The following is a 21,289-nucleotide window of genomic DNA, read 5'->3' on the forward strand; positions in this document are numbered from 1 at the left end:
AACTTGTGGAAACACAACATTTGTCGAAAAAACTTCCACACTCTGCTGGGAAGGTTGGTGCATGTCTTGTAGTTTATGCCAATTAAGCAAAAGGCTTTGCTGCCTCGTTCTGTTCAACAATTTGGCTCGTGCTTTAACCTCATGCCAACCCATGATCATTTATGTGGGATAAGGTTTTTTTTATATTCATTCAAAATCATTTCTTTTCTTTTTTTTTTTTTTTACCAAGGAAGTGAGAATCCTCAGAGGTCCGAGAGAACAACAGGAGATAAGCTTCTGGGTGTGCTGTTTGCATGAATGTAGGAGATGTGTTTCTGAAGCAACCCTTTGAGTTATTGTAAGTTAATCATATTCATCATCGACCTGAACACAGAAAAAAAGTCTTTATTTCCTATAGATCACATAATGGACATACGTGACTGGCATATATGATATATATGCCAGGTTTTTTATTAGCCAAACTAGATCTTCCTATCTTACAGTGTATTTTCTTCTCTCACATGTCTTCTGTCTGATTTTAGAAGAAGCTAAACGAGACCTGAAGCATGGCTCTTCGAGTCACTTTTTCACCCTCCCTCTCTCCTTTAGTCCTGCATGAAAGATGTAGAGCCATAGCTGCATCTCCCATTACCAGAACACTATTAAAACAATTAAAATAACAACCTTCTGTCAGAACGTCTTCCCTCTCCCGTTTCTCTCTTGCTCTCCTCTGCACCCTCACATTCTTCGACTGCCACAGTAAATACCTTGCACTTTTAATTAGCTCTGTGGCATACCCAATTCAATAATAATTAAAGAGCAAGAGGTAGCCCCAAGGAAGAACTTATTAACGTGTTCCCCTAAATGTGTTGATAATGTCTGTGTACTCTCCCCAGCCAATTCCCCACTGTCAAGCATGCTCTGCATTAACTGTGGCTTGTCAACTCTCTGTTTTCTGGACACTGTCTCTTTCTCAGCCTTCTAATTCGGTCGATCGGCTCTGTCAGCTTGCCCGCATGCATTGAAAAAGCGGTATTTATAATTTTCGTGGGTTGTTGTGGGTTGATGGTGTCCTAATGTGAATGGTTTTTATTTTTATTGGATCAATGCTTTTTGATAGAGTTGTCTTTATCTGACATCTAAAAGCAAGTGTTTGAACCAGCATAGACAAATTTGGTATTAAACAGGTCATGGCAGGGGCGATTGTGGAATCAAGCATTTAGGGGAACTCAACCCCCAATCATAGTGTGCTTGAAGTTAATATAAAGGGTTAAAGGGAATATGCTGTTTGCACATGTTGTCAACTTTTTCCAACCTAAATAGTTGTATTACCTATCGTAGTGTCTCTGAATCATTCAGAAAAATAATCCCAGATTTCAATAACACACCCGTTTTAGGGTGCAGCCTTATTGTCAAACCTAAGACAAATATCATGTTGACAAGAATTTTCTACAGTCAGTTAACTATTTGTAGTAGAGGAGATGCAATATCAAAGGAGAAACATGCACAACATTATACCAGTTTCATAACCACATACAGGCACTCCACCAAGTCATCAACGCAACATTATTCAGACATTTTAGAAAAAACAATCTATCATAAACCTGGACTTGTTCAATTTTGCAAATCATTATTGTCAGGCTGTGCTAAAAACTCCCAGTGTAATGATATAAATATGGTGAATGTGGTCAAAACAGAAGATACCTTGGATTTATAACTATGGGGTTGACTTTGACTATATGTCCACTCTTACTTCTTTCTTTTTGCTCTCTCTCTCTTTTGCTGTCACCATCCTGCTCTCGTTCTCTTCCTCTGTGCCCTTGTGCTGTCAATAAAAAAGATAAATGTAACACTGAAAAAAAATTCCAAATCAGTAAAGGCATAATTTGATTCAAATCAACGTATGATAATATTCTAATTGAATTTGCTGTTGGCCATTAACATATGAGGTAACCTTGTGACTTGGTCTCACCTGGATTTAGCTTCAATTTTCCTTTTCTTTAAGAAAAACAAATATATACAATAATGGAAGAAAAAGAAACTTCAAAGTTTCTTTCTTCCCTTTAATACATTGTCCTTCCCTTTATTTATTGCAAACAACCAATGAAAAAAGTACATCAGCTCCCTGTCTGGCATGTAACAATATGCTAGCAAATAAATTGGATCAGAAAGGTAAAATAGCTAATAATCTCTTAGCAGTCTAACCTACTTTAGCACTAACGTTTTTCAACAGTATATAGAGATTAAATGAGCAGACACAGCAATAACCCTGTGTTATCAGAACTAATGTTTCAAGTATGTATTTTGAATTATTGTGCATCATTTATTTGTGTCGTGACATTACATCTTCATTTTCTTTCTGCTGACGCAAAGTAAGTCTCGTTTACTCATGACAAACCTAGCTGTCGAAGCATGCGAGGCCTCTGTGTGTGTGTTCACTCTGTGTTCACTTCCATAGACAAATGGCAAAATATAAGATTAGAGCACATTGTCAGAAAATAATACTAAAATGTGTTATTCCTATTATAATATAATAATTATTATTATATATTATATACAGTTTGATTGATTGATTGAATCTTTATTTTGAACATGTTGAAGAAGTACAACAACATAGAATTAAAAAGAGACAAACAAACAAAGCAAAACAAAAGGAAAACGAGCAACCACAACTACAAATAACTTTCATGTTCAAAAAGGAGCAGGAAGAAGCATAATCTTATTTAATCCCACCCCCTTTCCACTATCTAGTAATCAATAGACTGCAGAAATACCTCCTTACAATTACATTATATGTTACGTGTATTTTTTTTAAATTAATTATATACATATAATTATATATATCTATATATCTTTCTATCTATCCATACATATATACACATACACACATATACACATTTTCAATAACCCCAGTAACACCTCAAAGGATACACAACCTACAGATATATATACCCATACCAACATACCCGTGCACCCGCACACACATGAAAATATTGGACAAGAACACCCTATCAAATCTCTACCTCCTCCCTGTACACTGCAAAAACCATATCCTTAAACCGCTTTTTAAACTGCGCCATGCTCGGACATTACTTCATATCTTTCCACAGCTTCACTCCACACACAGAGATGCAAAAACATCAGTTATTTTTAGAGTCACTGAAACATGATTTAGGGATGCATGAATGCCCTGAAAAAGGGTGTAAATTTGCCTATGTTTTATTGACACTTCAGTTGTCTTACTTACGTTACAGCAGCACAAATTCTAAAGTTATCCTTTTAAAGATTTTGCTAAGTTGTATTGATGTTTAGTCAAGTGTGCAAATGACTTTCTTTTGTTAAGATTTGTTGGAAAGATAAGTCAGACTCCAAGGTCAGTTGTGCTACCTTGAAAATAACATTTTCAGTGTAGCACTATAGTGTTTTGAATCATATTCCTGCACCAATGAAAATCTCTCGGGAAGCAGACATGACTGATTTTAATGTTCAGAAAATGACTAAAGAAACATGAATGCTCCTTTGAGGCTTTTCTCTTCCTTGAGAGGCATTTGGAAATCATATCTAATTCCCCATTTGTTGCACCTGGCTGGAGATGAGGACTGCTTTTTTTCTGCTGCTGATCAAATAATTGGCCAGACTATTACCTGCTTGGAGAGAAAAACCTCATACCTGGCTGACACTACTGGTGTGAACCACTGACTGAAGTACAGACTCCCCCATCTTTGGCTCTGAGCTTCTGCATCATCCAGCAATACATTTTCTCTCATTTTAAGGCTCCAACTACACTGTGGCAGCATTTCCTAACACTAACACCTGCTCCTCCTACCACATAGATGTTATAATATACTGTATATATATTGTATATTATAAATATACTTAAAATTATCTTTGCACTACTTTGATTTTACCTATGTTGCTGTCCACCAAACCACTCTGTTTTGGTGGACAGCAACATCTATTTTTGAACAAGCAGGAATCTAATATGTGTAACATTTTAAAGATGTAATGCTTTTAACAGTTATGTGTTAAATTTTTTAAACCTGCTGAATAATATTAAACTTGAGGTTTTGTCCCATTCTTGCAGAAAAAAATCTTAAGATCTCACAGTTTTAACACACATTTTCAACATGGTACAAAGAGCTCACACGTGCTCTAAAGTAATCAGCCAAACATTCAATCAAAAACTCAATTGTCACATTTTTTGTCACATTTAAATATATAAATATATATTTAAATATATAGAAAAACAAGCAAAACACTGAGTTCAAGAAAGTTGCTATGTTTTCAAGTATTTATTGTTAGCCTTGAAAGGTATCTTTGTATCTTTTACTTGCTCATCAGGAAGCATAGCAAGTATTTAGAACGATTTAGAACGGTTGTGAACCCTTAATTTATTTAACATATTAAATACCTCAACACACTGGAGGGCTTTAACGGGACTGGAACATGCCCAGGAATGTTTTGCCTGTCTTTTGTGTTTTCTGTGGACAAAGTATGTTGGAACAGAACAGAAGACATAAAAGAAGAAGTAAATAAATATGAGTAGTGATTTTTTAAAAAAAAAACAGAAAGGGTAATTAGGATACTGTCAGGAGAAAATGACAGGAGAAGTTCCTCCGAGTGTTTATTTAGTTGTTTTTAGCATATTAGCTGGTATCTAGGACCGTCTCTCGGCAGCATGCATGCTCTAGATGTTTGTTATTGTTACTCCTAGCGGGGCAGCCCATTGGTCTGTTTTTACTCCCACGTTTAGTCCTCATTTAGCCAAATCAGAATGCTGTGTATGTGTTCTTTTTGAATCTCTGGCAACTGCTTTTGTATCTGTCACTGTGAGTTTGAGTTGGTGGATGTGCTTTGTGCACGACAGTGACTGTGTCTCTGGCTGTGCATGCGCGTCTTGGTTTTATAAATCCTATCTACCAGCTGCAGATGTGAAGTATTCCTTCCTGCTGAGGTTTGAACCATCCGATCTCGGCAGGAGATGAGTCCTAACATGTCCGGGAGATATTCTTAATGACTGGAAGTTTTTCCTCTCCACATGAAGAGTCTTCGCCTACCTCAGTTTAGGAAGGGGATACACTTGATCTTTTTACATCTTGTGACAGCTCGCTGCTGTCATTGAGCTGGTGCATTGACTCCCACAATGGCTTACCAATAATGCCAGCAGACTGCCATCCAAGAGGGACCTCTGTTTTGGTTTAGTCAATCATCCCTTATCTCTCCCCGGTGGTGCCTTGCTCCCCCTCTCCTCCCCCAGGAAATAATGGGGTCCACAGTTCAGCGGTGTCTGCAAACACACCATCCATCATGACGCTGTGCTGTGCTATATTGTCTGCGCTTACCTAGCACGTGATATGTTAGTGCTATTATGGCCCGTGCAAACGCTTAACACACAGGTCGTCATTGCAACATTGCCTCCGCGTTTTCACGAACGCTAAGCATCGTGAACACACTTAATTTTCACTCGTCTTTTTTCTTTCTAAGTATCTGACTTCGTCATTGCTTTCCTGCCCGCACGGTATGCTGTCTCTTACTCAGTTTGGAATGATAAATGATACTGGTGGTGTGGTGGAGTGAAATGTTACCCACAGTATGTATTTCCAATGCAGCCTTTTGGCATGTTTTCCAGGAATGTGCCCTCCAAGCCACTCAATATTTAATTTTTATCCAGGAGAAAAGTAAAATTTTCACCACTCAAATTGATGTACAGTAATTTGATATATTTCATTGTCAAACTGTAGTCGAGACCAGGTTTGGAACAATAGCTTTCAGCGTTATCTGTGAATATAAGAGCTATATATTTTGGAATTGTTAATCCATAATAACATGTTACGATTGTGTTTTTTAAAAAAACATGTCATTCTTAAAGGTAACAGTTTATTACTTCAGCCAACCACAAAAATTTCCCCCCAAATATTTCCAACATCTATTTCTGAAAAGTGCTGCATGAAGCGAAATTATTATGAACTAACTATAGCAGTTTTGGCCTTAGTTAGCCAACTTAATCCCGGGCACATCTGTCATGTTCTAATGTGAAATAGTGTCGCAACAACATCAACCTAAAAAGAAAAAAACCTAACAACATCATTGCAAGTTTTATTTTAAGATTTTTTAAACATCTGTCATTTTTTCTTTTCAGTGACTTATTTTTCTTGTCTGTATATACTGCTGTTTAGCAGCAGTGTCATGCGTTCTGCATGAAAATTTCTAAAGCAAACGTTATACCTTTAAAACTATATTTCCAACAGTGTAGACTTTTTCTATGGGAGGTATTAAACTGAATCTATGCTGCAGTGTAAATGTTAAATAGACTGGTACTCATATAGTGCTTTTCTACTGTGAGCTCCCAAAGCACTTTTTACTACACGCCTCATTCACCCAATCAGACCAGCATTTTTTTATATACCCAAGTTCCTGCAATAGCTGGGGAATCAATCTACCAACCTCCTAATTGGTGAACAACCCGTTCTACATGCCAAACCATCATATCAAGAAAGGGCACGTTTGATTGGCTCTGATATGTCACTTTTGACTTGAATAACGGGTGCGACTCGGCAAGCTCAACTGTAATTTTTCATTTAATTTCACTGCCTGATTACTGTTGACTGTTTATAATTTTGTAGGTATTCCTGGTCATTTGAGGCTCACCTTGAAACAGGTCTTTGTGGAGGTGATATAAAAGTGTTTATTGTCATGCTCTGAATCATCTTCACAGGTCAGCAACCTTTTTAAGGTTTGTTTAGCAGTAATTCCTCAGAGTTGGACTCTTAGACATTTCAGAGTGTAGCGATCTCTCTTTATCTCCCTATCTCCTTTAAAAACATACTGCTTCTGTGGTGTGCCCCGCTCCATACAGGGTTTTTTTGTCTTATGACCAGACAGTGTAAGAACGTTGAGAAAAATACAAAGGCGGCGGAAGTGTGAATAACTGTAGGCTGTTTGTGAGATCTTTCTCAGGGTTGTAAAAGTTAATTGAAATTGTCTGTGGGAATGTGCTGCGACACCAGGTTGAGCAGCGCTGCCAGTGCGCCCAGCGCCCAGCTGACAGGCCTCACCGCGACGGTGGCAGTTGTTAGATTAGCTGACTAATCGAAGCTGGGCTCTCACACAGTGATAATCATATTTAGACCCCAAATGAAATTTAGGTTTGAATGAAATTCATCTGTATGCAGGTCTCTAGAGTTTGAAGAATGTACAGCATAAGGATTTAGACACACTAATCTGTGTCACTGGACAAGACACTTACTTGTGAGTGACTTAGTTTAGAGTGTGAGATGGGGGAACATCAAAGTCATCAATCAATACCCGAAAATATCAGCTTTGGTAAAAAGTTCAGTCTGTTGATCCGTTTGTGTGTGTGTGCAAATGAAATGCCTCGGATTTGAACCCAGTTTAATCTCAGTGGTATCCAGAGGAATTGCCTTCCACCTGATCAGCACTTATGCATTTATGTAGTTTTATATTTAGCTTCTTTTTTTTTTCATTTTTTCTCCTCAAACGTACTTATTTGTTCAGGTTTTACTGTTTTGTTTACTTATGCATTTGAGCGTGTGTATGTGTGTAGTTGTATGTGTGCACATGTTACCCCATTCTCCTGTAGTGAGGGGTGCATTGCTGGATGGCGGATCAGCTTCTCGCAGCTGCTTATCTGGCCCAGGTGGGTCACGGCTGATACCTGCCTGAGCCACGCAGAGCAGCTAACCTGGAAATTGATGTTTCACATCAGCGACCACCTCTCTCTGCTCCAGTGCAGGAAAGCTGAGGAGGAGGAATGCATATGTGTGCGCATTTCTTTCCATGTGTGTGTTTGTGAGAATGTATCTGTTGCTGTTTCTCTTTGCTCCTTTGAAGATGGACATGCATGTGGCGGTTAGTGTCGTGACTCAAATGCTGATACAGATAGGCTCAGGTTTTTTATGCATACGGAAAAAGGCCTTCTTTTTAATTATAAAGATGTAAGTTCGAAAAAAGACGAGAAATTAAATGTCATGGAAAACTCTTAATGGTCTTTGAAACTCAGAAGGTCTCAAATACCACTAGAGACGATTTTCAAAAATCTCTTAACTAGGTTGGGATAATTTTCTGAAAATTACCCGAGCATGATAGAAGAAAGTGAGTTCCAGCTGAGGCAAGGACTTGAGTTTAGTGCACATTTTTTTGCAACAGCTCATTTTTGCCATCAGCAGCATCAAAGTTGCGATAGTAACAATACTACATTTTGTTTGCTTTACATATCACAAAAATGTGATTGCTTCTGGAGCAAGATATTTGCTAAACCTTCAAATTATTGTTTGGATGACATGCTAGATCAGCCTATATCCAGCGGCTTGCAGTGTGTAATATCACCGTTGGGTCGTCAGAGGCTGGTGTGCATTCTATGAAGAAAGGTTATCTCGTCCTTGTCTTGAAAGCTGACATTTGTTCTCATAAAGGCCATTGTGCTGGTGCCAGATGGAATTAACTGACATGTGGGGTGCCTGCACTCTGTCCCTCATTTTGTGGACCAGTCCCTGGCTCAAATGTGCTTCCTTTGATTTATTCTATTTTAATAATTTTGGTCTGATTATGTTCTCAGTATACTTACATTCACATGCAAAACCACTACAGCCTTTTCAGAACACGTTCATACATTGTGACTTTAGCGGTAGCTCTTAAGTATTTGTCTCTTTTAAATATGTGCGTGTTTGCTGTAAGCTCCGTAAAAGGCCAAGAGGGCAGGTGAGTGTGTTTGTATCTGTATCCTGTAATGTTTATGTGGTTTTTCACGTTCGTGCAGTGGTGAGCTGGAGTGACTGCAGTATAATAGAACTCGTCCCTTTTATCTCACAGCCGAGATGATGTGTGACGCGAGGCCTACTTAGAAGTGCGGATCACTTTTTTAAGGAATTAGGCAAGCTTGTCTTCTCTGCCTTTCTTTTTAGCCCCCATTTTTGGTTGGTTGGTGTTTTTTTTTGTTCTCTGCTGTTTGTCTCCCTGTGTGGTGGTTTGTCTCCAGTTATTTATTTATTTTTATTACAGATTCTGTGCTTTTCCTCTGTCAGTCATTGTGTATTGTAAGGTACCTGCATTCACGCCTGCACAAACTCGCACACTTACCATACAAAATACGAGGTTGTTTGTGCTCACTTTTAACCCACACCTGTCACAGTTCTCGGGTGATAGCAATGACAGTGCGTCTTGCTGAAGGAGACGCTGTTTTGTTCATGAGTTTGTTGTTGTTCGCGAGTTTGAGGACGACACGGCGGAGGGGGGTGGCGTCGCAAACCGATAAACCGGAGCAGCTGTCATTGTCCAGATCTGTCCTGTTTTGGGGGGGGGGGGGTTTATGCCCCCCCTCATCACTATGTCTCTTTCCCCAGATTGACCAAAGAGGTCAATTGCCAATTTGCCAGTGCCAATGTCTTTGTCAGGAAACAATATTAATTTTGGCTAATTAGGACCTAAAGCTAATGAGCACTACAGATAATGAGTTCATTTATAATCCATAAAACAACTGCGGCGTGTTATGGGATGGAGGGAAAAAAACTGTGATGGTGGCAAATTCAGCTGCAGCGTAACAAACAGTCTGGACATATGCGTTTACACACACACACACACACACACACAAACATACACACACATACACAGGGCATCCTCTTCAACACACTCATGCTCTCTCTTTTTCTTTCTAATACACAGACACTCACATACATGCACGCACACACACTTAAGGCTCTGGCATGTCTGCATTGCAGTCCTGTACTGGTCAGCTTAATATATTTTCAGCCAAGCTTTTCAGACAGTGACCATCTCGTCCCCTTTATTTTCTATGTGCATCTCCTCTCTTCTCTCTACCTTTGTAATTCCAGCTGTTACCTGTCTCACACAGAAAACAGTGGGAGTTCAGATAGGAAATGTGATGTGGAGGAAAAAGAAGAAGAAATGAAAAGAAAAATTGGGGGAAAAATATCATGGGAGGAAAGTGCTGGAGGAATATTGAAGGAAAAAAATGAAAAAGAGAGAATGAAGGATTAATGGAAGGGCTGAAGCAATAAGGGGGTGAAGGAAAACATGGATGTGAAAGTGATACACACATGGAGAAATTGGAATAGATACTGGCAGAGGAGGCAATGAGAGCAAGAGGGCTTCACAGCAGATGGACATGAGAGAGAGAGAGAGTGGGAGAGGGAGAGAGAGCAAGAGAGAAAGAGAAGCTGAAGATAGAGCTGTGGTTGTACCTCTGCCCAGCCAGACAAAGTCCAGCTGGCGTTGACTTGGCCAGTTAGTCAGCTAAACCTAACTGAGCTGGAGCTGACCAGGATCAGACATGCTCGGGCAGCATCCAGACCAGAGTGTAGTTTTGCAACTGTTACGGTACACCTGTCTGGTGAGGACCAAGTCCCAGAGAGATCCTCGAGCTTGGCTGCTGCCGCTAAGTTATGTTAAAGTTTCCAACAATAAATTAGGAGTAATGTGATGCTATAATAATGTGATCCAGGGGTGTCAAACATAAGGCCCGGGGGCACAAATTGGCTTGGCAATAACTCCAATCTGGCCTACTGGACAGCTTTGGAAAACATGAAGAAATGCATAACATTTAGACTTTTAGCTGTATTTTCATAAATTTTACAGCTTTCTCTTTACTAACATGGCCATTCTTGCTGCAGTTCTTGCTAAAGTTAATTTGATTTTTCACCATCTACTACAGAAATGCAATTTTTCAGTATTTCTTTGTCACATAGAAAAAGTGAGACACATTGTTGAAAATATATAATATATTTAATATATAGTGGGTAAAATAAGTATTGAAAACATCACCATTTTCCAAAGTAAATATATTTCTCAAGGTGCTATTGACATTTCTCCAGGTGTCGGTAACAACCCATCCAATCCATACATGTCGGTGGCAACTCGACAGTTAGCAGCATGGACGGTCAGCATCAATGCTACTTCCAAGATTTCCAATTTTGCTTTGAGAAAGTTGTGTTGTTCCTTTGCTGTTAAGAGATATCTGCAACTTGAGAACTTGCTGATAAAAACAGAAAGGTTACCATTGCTGTCTGAAGCATTTCAGCTGGAACTGCTCCTTAGACAAGGCGGGACACTTAGATAGATAGACACTGAAGTGGAGACTTCAACACCATTTTCGGTATTTTCAGTGTTAACAAAAAACCAAACATTTATTTCCACAGACAAGTCTCCATTAAGCTGCTTTTTATAAAACTTGAGAAGAGTTTTATAAAACAACAGGTGTGTTTTACTGTCTTTACATGTAGCCCTGTTTCATTGTGTAATCACTCTTTTGTAAATGTATATAGTCTTGTCTTTGTACATGCAGTGTTCCTCGTGGATCCTGTTCCGTTTAGGTTCTGTATTTTTTGCTCGTACCTTTTGGACTGTTTCTCTAATTTTTGTGCTTTGCCAGTAAAAACATTTCCTCATTACCTCTCCAGCCTGTGTCTTGTACTTGGAACCTCTCTTGAACATCATGCCAGATAACACAGGATGACAAGTATTTAGTATTGGCAGCTTTAGTATTAGCAGTAAAGCAGTATTAGCAGTAAAAATTACTTTACTGACCTGAGGTGCTCAGGTAGCTTGGTAGTTATTTAATAAATATTTAAAGTATGGGCATTTTGTAAGCTTTCCAGGAACTAGAATGCACTTCAGTGCAACTCATCTTAGTCTACAACATGTCTCCATGCAGTTCCTTGCAATATATAGATAGATTATGCTAAGCTAATCAAATGCATTTAATTAACTGATCATCAGCAAGTGTGAGCGTCTCTATAAAAGCAGAGGTATTGGTAGTTTGCTGCTCTGGGGCATACAGGTGTTTTTAATAAGTCTAATGACGAAAGACATCAGCAATGTTAATGAAGAAATAGTTGCTGCCAATCAATCTGAAAAAAAGATCATTTCTATCATTCCACTGTGAAAAAGATTATTCAGAAGTGGAAAACATTCAAGACAATTTCCAATTTTCCCAGGAGTGCATGTCCCAGCAAATTCCCAAAGGTCAGATCATGCAATGCTCAGAGAAACTGCAAAAAGGCCTGTAGAGTTTGAGCTACAGACTCTACAGGCCTCAGCTGAATGTTGCCTCATGTTAAATGTTAAAGCTCTTGACAGTACAATGAGAAAAAGACTGAACAAGTATGGCCTGTTTGGAAGGGTTGCCTGGAGAAAGCCGCCTCTCTGAGCATTGCAGCACAGGTTGCAAACTTGCATCTAAACAAACCACAAAACTTCTAGAACAATGTCCTTTGGACAGATAAGATGTTTGGTTTTCTCCAAATGTGGTGCTGTGCATCATGGCCAAAGACAGCATATCAAGACAAATACGTCACAGTAAGCATAGTGGTGGAGGGATGATGATTTGGGATTGTTTCACAGCCAAAAGAACCTGGGCATCCTCTTCTGTACACCACAGTATTCTAAAGTCAAACATGAGGCCGTCTTTCTACTGGATCATCACTCAGTTTTTTCACACACTTCTGCATTTTGTCTCAGTTTTTGTTGTTGTTCTTTTTTTTCTTTCTTTTTTTTTAAAGAATAAGAAGGACTTTTTTTTTAAATTTCTGAGTGCTCAGAAGGGTTCCATATTAGTGACAACAAGAACTTTAGGTCACCTATCACTTGCCAGAGCCTCATTCTTGACCCTAGCTCCTGCCTTACCCCCAACATCTCCATCGACATTCGCAGGGCTGACAGAAACAACATCAACCTTATATTCCAGCAATACAGGGGACAAATGATAAACATGTAAACGGGAGAGAAAAGAGAAAAGGTCAAAAGGGAGAAGCTTTTGTTTTAGTGTGAATGTGTTTATGTGTGTGTGGCTTCACGGTGAAAGTGGCATGTTCCATTACCCGACCATGATTTAGCTTACTCTGAGGTAATAGTCAGTCCTGGTGGGGTCAGCAGAGGGCCAGTGTGGGAGAGGAGGGCATGTAGGGAGAGAAACGAGAGGTAAACAACAGAATAAGAACTGGCTTGAAAATTGAGCTTAGCAAGAAAAAACAGATGAAAAGAGCAAGACATGAAGAAAGAAAGAAAGAAAATGAAAAAACTGGGCATTCTTCACAAAGTGCCGTTGTTGATGGACATTTTGGCATATTGGCAGGAGTGGTGCGGTTTGGGTTGGATGTGTGTGTTTTGGGCAGGCATTTGCTTTTGTGACAACGACAGGCCAGGCTGGCTGAGCCGTCACTCCAGAAGCCTTAGCAGCACACAGCCACCTGTCCACTCCTATCAGCGCTGCCTGTGTCCCTCTGTCTGGCCTCCACAAGCAGGACGGAGCGTGACGAGAGGATGACAAAAAACGAAAGCGAGAGAGAGAGAGTGGGGGAACAGCAAGACTGTGATGGGATGGAACAGAAAATAGCAAGAGCAAAGAGCTTTACTGTGTGATCGGAGACCGAATGGAGCTGCGTGTGAATTTGCAGTGACAGGTCTGTCCCCCTTCACCAATGCGTGGGATGACTGTCCACTAATGTCCTTCACTGTCCTCCAAGTTTCTCAGTGTGATTGGTTAGTCACAGCCTTGTCAGTCAGTGTTTTCATCACTTCAACATTTGGGTGTATTAGAAAGCCAATCCTGAGCCGGACATCCAATCAAATGCCTCTCCCTCAGATCGCCGTGCGATCGCTCTTATCATACGCAAGGCAACCAATGATTCGTGTCTGGACGGAAGTCAGCTTCAAAAAATATTTGCTAGAGTTTTTAATGGTATTCTTTTATGTGAATTATTTCTTTTTGTCTTTAAAATATACTTAAAATAATCAGAGTTGCAGTTCCCTATGACATTCATCATTGTGCACCTTAAAAAAACAAAAACCTTGATGCCTCTTCTTCTGGAATCTCAACAGGAAACAAACAGATCACTTTGACTTTGTTCTGTTTTGGCAAGGTTACAGCGTAGTGAGAAAGAATTTTAAGCTGTGAAAAGGTACCCAAACCATTTGTTTCCAGTACACTTCGCCTCCTTTTTAAGCTCTCTAATAGCGATTGGCTCCTTTCTACAGAAGACAGCCATGAATCTGTACAGTACATATGCTACCCGACATTCACAGTCAAACTGCGTGTTTCTTTGTGCTTCTCTCGGACATTTCATTAATCACACAGGAAATGTACATCGATATGAGTACTTCTACATTTTCATAGCTTATAAATATGTTTATCTTGTGTTACTGAGTATGTTCAGGCTGTACACAAAAGTTATACGCACAGATGTTGAGTGTGTGCTTTAGAAGGCGTGTATTTCTCTCAGGAGTGGCTAAAGAAAAGGCAGAGGGTGTCCGCTCATCCGTGACAGATTTAGTCATAAATCTGTCGGATTAATACACAGCCTCTCAAGGACTCTTATGGTGTATGTTGTTGAAACACAGGAGTCACTTAAAGCCAGACTCAAGGTACAATTTGTCTTTGGCTCGATTCCACATCGCAGTTATTGATGTCACCAACACGTGTGTGAACACTTAAACATAAGTACACGTGCATACAGGAGAAAGGAAACTGAAGAAAAGGTGAATGAGAGGAAGATGAAATGGAATACGGCAAATGTTTTGTTTCAGAGGAACTTTTGAGAAGATTTTTGTGTGGTAAATCTACTTTGTTTTGCAGCAGCAGACAGATATAACATCCTTTAAAGGGTTCTAGCTGTGATTTGTGTCCACTACTCAACAGGAACATTGTAGTCCTCTGCAGTTTTCAATTTACAAATGGGTTGCATTTGTTTATTTGAGACATAAAGACTTGGAAACATTATTGGTGAGCCATTTTCTCTTTTTTCCCATCTTTTTATTGTTAGCTATTTAACTGACCACCGTGGGGGGAAAAGGTTTTACTGTCAGTCTCCGTATTTATTTTCATCCTACGGGGATATAAACTAACAGCATGCATCCTTTTTTCAGCTATTAAAGATGCCTCCCAAACACATACTTCTCTCTTTATATGGAAATGGAGGTCCAAGCACTTATTTTCTGGCCACCACACTATTGTCATTCCAGGTAGATCTGTTTAGTTTACTTCTACGTCCAACTGGCTTCCCCGAGGCAACCTGTATCTGTAGACGTTAACGCAGCGCACAACACCGTGGGCATAGAAAGCAGCAATGAGTTGATTTTAACTCATTTCCATCTTATTTCTAAAGGAATAGAAGAAAGATTAATTTGCTGTGTTTTTGACTGGTGGCAAGGGTGTAACTTAATGCATATGCCCCCAAGAGGTCTCTTAAAAGCATGAGTCTGAAACTGCTTAAATCCCCTGATGGAATCTGACTCATAAATTAGTCTCAAAGTGTTTCACATGAGCCAAATTGACTGACGGAGTTAAGTTTGTACGTTGCTATGACTGCCGAGGGTTTTAACTGAGAAGTGCATTGTGCTTGATGCTTGAGAGTCCATTTCTGTCTCTTCACTCAACTGTCAGGATGTGTTGTGAGGACCTAATATTGCACCTCACCTGTGTGAGGTGTGGAAAAGAGCAGAAAGTTATTTTATTACATCCAGAGCAATTCTTTCCCCATATCATTGATCATTTATTGTAACTAATAAATTAATAATGCGCAACTCCCTTGTTTCAGAAATGCTCATATGGATCCTGCTGCTGTCTGATGCTCCAGATATATATAATGAATTCATAAGAAAGACAACTACAAACACATGAAAGTATTAAACATATCATCTCTGCAGTGCACAACAAGACTAGACTGCCTCACATTAAAACCAAGAAAATGCAAATGTTTTAGAAATTACTCCAAAATGTGTTTAAAACTTATATATTGTTGTTTATTTAAACTTTTTTCTGTCCAGAAATGCAGGTAAATAACCGTAATTTGTTGATTTAATCAACTACTAGTTTTTGTAAAACTGTAAATGTGAAAATGGATGCATAACAACAAAAATTATCGTTTTGATTCAAGAGATTGCACACACAGGTGGATTAACCATTAAATACATGACTGTAGCATGAACCTTATATTGGGAAGTGGTCTAAAAAATTGATAAGCATTGCTTAATTTTTGAAACCCAAATAAAAATGATTATTGCTGAGTCTCAATATCCGATTAGGGACATATTCTGTCCTTATTGTCTTTATTTCAGTAAATTTAGAATATTTTTTATATATTTTTATATATGGTTAATATAGAAATATTCCACATGCATGTGAGGTATTCTGTGATTTCAGCTCACATACTGACACTTGCCAGAAACTCTTTGTCCACATCTCAGCACCAAAACTGATCTTCTATAAAACATAAAATATAAATGACCAGAGTATGCAGAAGTCAGATTTTGCATACCTGATTTCTTTAAAACCCAAACTCTTTTCATCTTGATTTTGTCTCTCTCACTTACCTCTTCAGTATCATGTCCATGACAGACTGAGATTTTTCTAAAATTCAGCGTCACAGTAAAGTATTTACCTCAGCTAAGACAAAGTCAGTAATAGGTCAGATTAACAAGATTCACCATAGCACATATTCCATATACATGAATAGGGACTGGTGCATTGGGGTGTGCATGCTCTGTTACCACACTGTCAGATATACCACAAACAGAGACTGCTGATAACTATTGCAGCCGAGTATGTTCAGTAGAATTTCCTCCTGTATGTGTGTAAGTTTATAGCACAGCTTTATGGAACAACATTATATGATATTACCCTGTTGCTTTATTCAGGTTACTCTCTTGCTCTCTCTTTTTATGATATGAGTGTTTGCGTCCTTGCATTGTGCTGCAATGGCATATAATTTGCACATGCTCTTGTTTGCTTTTGTGCTTTAGCTCTGCGCTTGCTATCTGTGATGCTGAAAAGTGTACGGCACTGTAGCTTGGAGTCACACTCTCATAATCACAACTGTTCTGTTTGACAGATGTGAAATTTATTTTTGCTTCTCACCACAATCTTTTTTCAAATTTTCTTCACGTGGTAATCTATAAAGTGGCAAATGCTTCACTTTAAAGTAGAAGTGCGCTGTATGAAATTAGCTCATGCTGCCAGTTAACTTATGACAGTGTTTGCCTGTGTGAATTTTTGATGGCAGTGATTGATGTGAGGCAGCGCGGCTTCAGCTTGGCATTGCTGATGTGTTTGAAGGCTCTCTTTGTCAGCGGATAGACAGTGCAGTAACATGAGTGGCATCATACTGACTCATCAGCCAACTGATTGCATGACTTCAGTCTTACCGGCCCTGCCTCAAGACAACCCATCAAGTATTTATACAGAGCAGGTAAAGATCAAGATTCTCTCCAGCACCTTCCTGCACAGTCAGTCAATCTCATATAGTTCGAGGTGGCTTCATCCATTCTTTCTTTTTTTTCCTTCTTTTTTTTGTTTGCCCCTGCTGGTAGACAGCTGAACATTGCCCATATATCCATTAAGCCTCTGTGCTCCATAAAATTTAAAGCTATAATTCACTGCATGCCTGAAATTGCAGTGCTGACAGTGCCTGTCCCAGTGAATCAGAACTCAGATGAACGAGAGGTCTAGAGATGTCACCAACATAATAAACAGGGCTTTGGCCTACAGCCCCCTTTCTTTCCCAAGCCTGAGGCCCCAGGGCAGGGCCGAGGCTAGTCCCCGTCTAACGCGCACGACTCTTATTGATCCAGCAGGGATTGATGTCCTCCAGCGGCTGATTTAGCTCCCCCCACGGGCCCCCTTGCCTTTTCTAAAAGGTTGGGCTCAGTAAAACATGCAGGTGTTGCTCTCTATAGGTTAGCAAGTCTTCCTTGCTTTTTTTCCTCCTCCTCTTCTTCCTCAGTTTCAGGCTTATGCCTGTAGTGGTAGTGTGAATTTCAGTCCTGACATAGTGAAGCAAAAATGGTTTGTCTTTACGAACTCATGCTTTTGGAAAAGTGCTTACAGTAATGGGGTGTATTTGTTACTCCCTTTAAGAAACATCATTGTTCTTCCTCCTCCCTTCCACTAACATCTACCCTCATTTTTCCCTGCTTCCTTATTGTGGCCATCTCACACTCCAGCCCAGACATTTAAACCTAAATGCTCTCATTGTTTTCTTTAAGCTTCTCAGTTAGGTATCCATCCTCTTTGATTCTGTAAGCAGGTGGAAAGTGTTTTTATTTAACATTCATTCAACATCTTTATGGAACCTTCACAGCTTGAGTGAGTAATCTGAAATTTGTGGGGTCTTAAGAAGAAAGTCTCAGATACTTGATCTGCAAATCTAACAAGATGTGGTAGCCGTTTCAGTTCAGGCCCTAGATGTTTTTGTGGGCTTACCTTCCTTTGCTGTGTTTCTGACCCACTCATTCTCATTCCTATGGTGTCAGAAACAGCGGATGTCACAGAGATATGCACAAGGTGTCCCTCAGGATCTGTGCTGTGATTCACTGGTCGCAGCAGTGTAGGATGCTGTATGAGAGGCTAGATTTAATTTCGTTTTTTTAAATGTTTTATGCTGTTTAGCTTTTCTCTCTCTCATTTTTAGTTATATTTACACACAAAGCATCTTGATCAAGTTCATGATGGCAGTTCTTGCTGTCCTCGGAATGACGATGCCTCTGACTTTGTGACTTTAGTGTCACTTTACAAACGTGAATATAACCAAAAAGTGGAGAGAAAAGTGAGGAAGTAAGAGGTTCAGAGGACAATCGTAGAGAGAAAGGTGAAGTAGAGAGATGGTTCCTCTCGCCCATTGCTCTTGTCATGAATGCAGTGTTGCAGACTAGAAGGGATGGGGAGGGGGCAATATTAATGTGCACTGTATCATTCATAACAGTAATACTGGCATCACTTGCTGCTAAATAGCATCATTTGTCAGGGGAAAGGGCTTGGTGTCACAGTGTTACAGATAAGCATTAGAGGGATACCTACGCTACACACACACACACACACACACACACACACACACACACACACACACACACACACACACACACACACAGCTGTGTATATGTTACTTTAGAGGACATTGCACTGACTTACATTCATTTTCTTTACTCCAACCTAAACTATAACCATTAGTTGCCTTACGTTAACCAAAACATAACATTTAACTATGTCTTCACCTTACATTTTAATACTTCAACCTAAATCATGACCCAAAGTATTTTACAGCTTTTTTCTTTACCCACAATCCTGAAAATGAATCCTAATGTTAAACTAACACAGCATAAATCTAACTTGAAGTGAAAAAACACAGTGTTTCAAAAATCTGTAAGAAAAGAACCAAAACAAAATGATACAATTAACCACTTTTCTACAATTCGTCGTTTATTGAAATGTCTAAATCTTTTTTCTACATTAATTTATGCTAAGAATGTCTTTCACCAAAGTATAATATCCTAATACCTCAGAAATTTCCATATTTGAGGACAAAATAAATTATGTAGATCCTATTGTCTTTATCTAAGTACAACCATTTTGCTCTGTTAATGTCTATAACCTTAGGCAAGGTTAAAAAAAATCTGTTAATAAAACAAAACTGACCCACAGGAGCCAGAAAGGAAGTTCTCAGGCAGTTTTATTGGTCTCTGCACTAAATCTCTATGTAAAAAATTTATTTATTGCAATAATATATAACTGCACACATATTTGGTGATATAATATATTAGCATCTAGAGCAGCCCTTCGTTTGTCTAATCAGGGCAGAGAATCTAACTCATATTCTCAGTAAGTTGGTCTCGGTTCATCTTTTTTCTCAGCAGTAAGAGTTAATCTTCCACAAGACTGTCTCTCATACATAGTCTGAAATGAACATTTGTTATCCTTCACTCAAGTGTATGTCTACCCACGTGGAGCAGACAATTCGTTCACAGTCGAGAGGGCCAAAAGGAGGAGGGAAAAAAAACAGTTATTATTGATGACTATGGGGTAAAATGCTTAATTTGCACCGTCTTCAACCAAATTATAACTCATATTGAAAGCAGCTGAATTTGCATAAATCTCATTAGACTGCAATGAGAGGGGTTCATAAATCGTTATATTAATTAGTCATTTTTGCCACCCTTTCATAAGAAAATGGGGTGTATTAATAAAACGAGAGGGGTGTGTGATTGTGAAGCCTAATTGGTCACTGTATTAAGCAGTGTGGTGCGCAAGTGACAGATTTGATTTAGTTTGGCTTCACTTCTGTTGTCTGGCCAAGTACGTCCGGAGAGGGAGGGGGGACAAGTGTATGTGTCTGTGCAATTATTGAATGACCTGTTTATATTCTCTTCTGTCCATGCACTCATTTAAAAAAAAAAACCCTGTTCTTAATTAACAGTAGTCAAATGCTGCTATATGCTCAGCATATATCACCCTGAGGTCAAGAGGCAGTCAAAGAAAATTACGCCCCAGATTAAGTTTCCGTGTTTCCGTGAGGTTATCCTGTCTTGACATTTAGGATAAATTCTCACATTTTTGAATTTACAAACAGCATTTTTTGCAAATCTATTAACAGTGTGAGCACAAATAGCAGTTACAAGGCAAAGATAAGCCCACAGTGTTTTGGTATAGTCCTCTTCTTCTTCTTCTTCTTCTTCTTCTTTCGGCCGATCCCTTAATCTGCCTCCATGTCATCCAACCCGTGACAACAATCCTCCGCCTTTGTCTTTGGCCAACACAAGCACAGTTTCCACTGGCACCCTGTTGGCCAACAACACTGGGGACGGTCATTCTTAACCTGGACCCCGACCGATCATTGATGAGCCGTGTGTTTGATTTGGCAAAGATTTTTGCCGGATGCCCCTCCTGACATAACCCACATTTATCTGGGCTTGGGACCAGGGAAATACACTGGCTTGGCTGGGTTCTTGCTATAGTCCATCCATTCATTTTCCCAAGCACTTATGCAGCTAGTGAGGAGGGTGCTGGAGCCCATCCCAGCTATGATAGGTTGAGAGGCAGGAAACAAACATGGGCAAAGTCTGTCACCGGACAGATCAGAGGCACAGGGCAGAAATGAATAGGAATTTCAAACTAGGTATCTGTGAAGTGACAGTGACTGGTATCTTAAAGTATTTTATGTACGGTATGTTTTGGACTTTAGTGAGGAAAACCTTGCCTCTGATATTTGGGAAAAAGCTTCTAATCCTTCCCGGATTCATATATTTCTTAATTTTTTTTAATATATATGATATTATTTACTATGCTGTGCTCAGGCAGTTTGATCCTGGAGGGTAATGAGCCTTGCCAACCAGCTTGGAGGTCTTGATACCGTCTTCTGTGCCGCTCTTAAACACAGCCTCATGATACATCTGTCCAGCGTGGCGGATTAACCTGCATGATAGCACGCCACCTCTGGTTTTGATTAGCCAGCTTCTACTGTTTATGATGAATGAAGCCCGTGAGCCGCTGCAGCTCCAATTAAAAATCCTT

General features: G+C 39.5%; 1 protein-coding gene across 1 annotated transcript in view; it reads left to right on the plus strand.

The window, feature by feature from the left end:
• cdh23 (cadherin-related 23) overlaps nt 1-21,289 on the plus strand; it is a 179,881-nt gene that overhangs the window by 19,985 nt on the left and 138,607 nt on the right. The gene's annotated exons all lie outside the window — the stretch shown is intronic.

The sequence above is a fragment of the Pelmatolapia mariae genome, linkage group LG13 (assembly GCF_036321145.2).
Source record: "Pelmatolapia mariae isolate MD_Pm_ZW linkage group LG13, Pm_UMD_F_2, whole genome shotgun sequence".
In the NCBI taxonomy this organism is placed as follows: domain Eukaryota; kingdom Metazoa; phylum Chordata; class Actinopteri; order Cichliformes; family Cichlidae; genus Pelmatolapia; species Pelmatolapia mariae.